The following is a 5,135-nucleotide window of genomic DNA, read 5'->3' as shown; positions in this document are numbered from 1 at the left end:
CAGCTGCAACCAAAAGATAGCTGCGTGATGTAATGGATTCCTGTAGTCCCAGCTACTTGGGAGGTTAAGGCAAGACAATCTTAAGCCCTAGAGTCTGAGGTTGCTGTGAGCTGTGGTGCCACAACACTCTACCGAGAGCAACATAGTGAGACTCTATCTCTAAAAAATAAGAAAGAATAAGTCATGACAGATTAATCCCCTTCATCTTGTGAAGTGTGGCCCTTCTGAGAAATGCCGTGAACATTGTGTGAGTAGAGCTTTTCAGAGAGTTTAGCACATTCCTGTGATGACTTTATAAACACATAAAGAAGGGGACATCAGTGGGGTGGGGAACTTTCCAGATCTTTCACAGGTAAAGGTGATGGCCCCCCAGGGCTCTCAGACTGTTCCAACTTTCATGTGGACTTTTTGGCAGACCACACATCTCTCACTCTCCAAAGCCTCTTTCGGTCAACCGAGCAGATTTTCCTTGAAGCAAGCTGGAATCCAGCCCCAGAATTCAACCACTCGGCTCTGTTCTTTGTAACGTGCCTACAACTGTGATTCCTCAGTCTCTCCTAAAAATTTGTTGTTGCTGTTACTGTTATTAATGTTGTTACTGTTGTTGTTGTTGTTTAATTACGTGAATTATTAGGGATGTGACCTTAGAATTTTGGAAGAAAATTAAAATTTAAAAAATGCGGCAAATGAGGCTGACAGCTCACCCATCAATGGCACGTTTCCTGCCTACACTTCTGACTGGTAGGGGAAGAGCTGCACAGATCAAATGTGGAACTTTCTGGAACTTATGGCTCATATTAGCAGCAGGGAATATGTCTTTTGTTTGTAAAAACGTTACAAGGCTATTGCTTCTTTATTCTTTGAATATTCTTTTTAATTGTGCTGATGTTTTCATTATTCTGCTTGCTTAACATTTAAAAAGACGTGTCTGTAAATTCATTTCACGTTGGAGAGCACACTGTACTACTAACCATCTTACAGTAACTAAAACAACATAACACGGCCACACCGTGCATTCTCGATGTCTGCTTATTGAGCTGAATCGAATGATGTTAGTTAATATATTTTCTTCAGAGAGCTCATTTTTTTTTTTTTGGTTTACAAGTATTTCTAATTTGCTTTTTGCAGTTTAAAGAATTTCAGTTCAATGTATATTGATAGTTTGTCTTTATATTTTGATGTTATACATGGCAGATATTGTTCTCAAAATTCTGAAACCATGTATTAGGAAGAAATGAAGTTGAAGATTTAAAGAGAAAAGTCTTTTTACCCAATTCAGCTAGTTAAATCCTGAAAGTGGAACATTTAATTATTTTATTGTTCTTATGCCTCAGCTGAGTCTTAAATAATCATGGAACAAACACTCTATACTGTTTTATTAAGAAATAAATAGCTACTCTCTAAGCAGGAGAAAAACACAATAAAATATAATAGTTCATTGCTGTGATAAAGAAGCTAATAACCCTACATAATGAAGCATGGAAAGGCTACTTTTTATAGAATGGAAGTGTAGCAGACCGTGGGCAGTCTCAATGGGCTGGTCCAGATGGACAAATGCCCGGACAGAGGCGCCCCCATGGAGGAAACAGCACCTGCAGAAACATATTCCACACTTTCTGTTCTCTGTGCACATAAACTCATTTTTGAATCAGGAGTGCAATGATTGATTGAGAAACATTAAAAACAATCCTGATTTCACATTAATAGAAAGAAATAAACTTTGAGCTTAAGGGGAACTAATTATTTTGCTTATAAAGCCTAAATAACTCAAGAATTTGGATGACTATGATGAGTTCTAAAATTTTGATATTTATGTTATTGCAGGTGATTTATTCAATCAGAACAGGTCCTTTTGTTGAATCTTTTACCAAATTTGGGCAGTTTTCAGTCATTATTTCTTTAATTATTTCCTCCTGCCTCATTCTCTTTTCTCTCCTGAGACTCCAGGTGTAAGTATGCAGTGTATGTATCTAAATTATTGTTCAACAGATGGCTGAGGCTTTATGTTTCTTCAGTTTTTTTTTCTCTCAGTTACTCATGTTGGATAATTTTTACCTACAAATTTACTGAACCTTCTACCATTTCTAATCTGTTATTAATCCAATTTCATGACGTTTTCATTTTAGTTATAGTTTTCAGCTCAGGAGTTTGCTTCATTTAACAATTTCTATCTCTCTTCTGCGATGACAATCTGTTAGTTCATTGTGAGGATGTTTTCCTTGAGTCCCTGAACATGTGTGTGCTAATCACAACATCCAGGTTATCAGGGAATCCTTCTCCTCTTATGTTCTGGTCATATTCCAACTCCTTGATATAGCCAGTGATTTTTAATTGTAGCTAGGACATAATAAGATGTTACAGAGACTGTGGGTATTGTTCTGTTCATCTCAAGAGTATTAAATTTTGTTTTCATTAACAGTACATTTACCTGGACTCAAACTCTAAACTCTATCTCCCCTGTAGTGGGTGGAAACTGAAATTTCTGCTCTATTATTCCAGCTGCTGTTTTCTCCTGGTAATTGTGGGGATCCCCCTGCGAATACATAGCTTAGGTGCCAGGGTTTATATCTGCCCCCCATCTCTTTTTCTTCCAGGATGTCCCCCCATATTGCAGCCATTCTGCCATCCATCTGCCCTGTCCTCTGACACTTTCAGCTAGCAAGCTTGTGGCTTTCAGCTCACAAAAGGCGGGAGTATGGATGCAGGAGTAAAAGCAGCAGGCTCACAGATCTTAGCTGTCAATATTTCTCTCTATCAAGGCCAACCTCCCTTCTAGTTTCTGCCTGATTTTGGTCTTTCCCAGTGCCTCTTTTTTTTTTTTTAATCATTGTGCCTATATGTATATACACACACATACACACACACACACACACATATATATATATATTTTTTTTGAGACAGAGCCTCAAGCTGTCCCTCTGGGTAGAGTGCCCTGGCATCACAGCTCACAGCAACTTCCAGCTCCTGGGCTCAAGCGAGTCTCCTGTCTCCGCCTCCCAAGTAGCTGGGACCACAGGCGCCCGCCACAACACCTGACTATTTTTTGATTGCAGCCATCATTGTTGTTTGGCGGGTCTGGGCTGGATTCGAGCCCGCCACCTTAGGTGTATGTGGCTGGCGCCTTAGCCACTTGAGCCACAGGTGCCGAGCCATTGTGCCTATATTTTAAAATTATTTTTGTAGGAGGTTTGTCTGATGAAGTAACTCCACCATTATCTCCTTGAATCAAATTTTGGTGACTCAGAATGGCTCCATAATCTGGACAAGACGCCTTGAAGATGGGAGCAGTTTAAGAACAGAACTAGCCAAGGTGCAGAGGGTGGCAGTGAAGAGGAGCTGGGGTGCAGGGTGACATCCCTCATGTTCTTTAAAGTAGACTCTTAAAGGGCTAAACTCAAGATATTTGAAGCATTATGTTTGCGATCATTTTTTAATTTTTATCTAATAGATACAGAAAACATATGTAAAATTTGCACTGTGAATATTTAAAATGAGTTTAATATGGAAGAATACTCTCAAGGAACTCAAACCCAGAAAACACAGGAGGAGACATCAAAACTGTGAAGGTGAACAAAGCCGGTAACAGGCAGGACATGTCCGTAACCCTTCCTCTGCCACTGAATGTTCTTTGCCACTGGAACAGAGAGTGTCTTGAGATCTGGTCTAAATGAAAGTCCTCAAGGGAAAGATAAACAGCAAAATTTTAGGTAGCTACATTCTAGGGGAAAATAGAAAGTGATACAGATAACTGTTTAAAGCAGGAACTATTATAGGGTGGCACCTGTGGCTCAAAGGAGTATGTTGCTGGCCCATACACCGGAGGTGGCGGGTTCAAACCCAACCCTTGCAAAAAACAGGAACTAGTATAGAAATTATATTTTCTGCACGATGAGAAATTCTTCAGACTCGATTGAGCAGCAGTGTTCTGTTATGCTTTGTAAAGCACCATGATTTTCAGCACTGGTGAATGGAGGTAGGATAAGTGCTGGGGACTGAGGAGAGAGCACCGTAGTCTTCTGAAGCAAAAGACTCCAGGGAAGCAAATGTCCTGTGGCCACTTCTGGGGGACAGACGTGCATGTGTTCAATCTTACCTGATACTACCAGACAGTTCTCCAAAGTGGCTGTGCAGATATCCACACCGGCAAATTGTGGGAGTTCTGGTTGTTCATGTCCTTGCCAACTCAGTATAGTCGATCTTTTCAGTTTCAGCCTTTCTGGTGTCCGTGTCTTAGTATCTTGTCGTTTTACTCTGTCTTTCTTTGATGCATAGATGGCTAAGGACATTTTGCATTTTCATGGAAAATTTGTACGTCCTCTTTTGAGAAGGCTTTGTCTGTCTTTCTGTTGGGTTGTTTGTCTCTTTCTTTTTGACTCAGGGTTCTTTGTATCGTATTTAAATGGAGTCACACAGTGTTGAGGAATTCAGTGTAGCACCAAATTAGAACTTGCCCCAATCCTCAGCTGTTCCTGAGGACCCACCGCAAGTTTTTTATGGTGGCAATTGAAGTGTATTTCTCCCACTTGTGTTGGGTCTCTTGGGCAGGACCAGACAGATTAGGTGAGTGAAGGGAATCTCGGTAGAATGCCTCCCTCCACCTTTCCTGCTTGCCTTGAACAAATGAGCAGTTAGTGTTAACCTGTGTGCTGAGTTAACATTGTTTGTCCCAGTGATTAGATTGGGAGCGACAACGTCTTGAATGAGCTACTGGTTGGCAATATTAAAAAACGTCCTGCACAAAAGCTGAACAGTAGGGAAAAGAAAATCTCCCATGTCTCACGAGTTGGGGAGTCCTAAGAGTTAAAGGACATTTGGATGTCAGCTTGTCTAGATGAAAGTTTACCTTGACAGCAGCCCTTACAGATGGTGGCCCCAGCTGCTCCCATATACTTGTAGTGACAGAAGTCCAGTTCTGCAATTTCCAAAGCAAACTGACCCATTTTGGTCACCTTTAGTTATGATAAAAGTCTCATCTACAGCCACATGCAGTGTGCCTCTCTGTTCTGCCATGCACTGACCTTCAAGCTTCCCCTGCAGGAACACGTACCCAGGGTACCTAGGAACACCTACCCAGGGTACCTAGGAACACCTACTCAGGGTACCTAGGAACACCTACCCAGGGTACCTAGGAACAC

Source organism: Otolemur garnettii, unplaced genomic scaffold (genome assembly GCF_000181295.1).
Source record: "Otolemur garnettii isolate 467f Iridium unplaced genomic scaffold, OtoGar3 scaffold00056, whole genome shotgun sequence".
NCBI lineage: Eukaryota > Metazoa > Chordata > Mammalia > Primates > Galagidae > Otolemur > Otolemur garnettii.
This window is presented reverse-complemented; position numbering follows the sequence as displayed.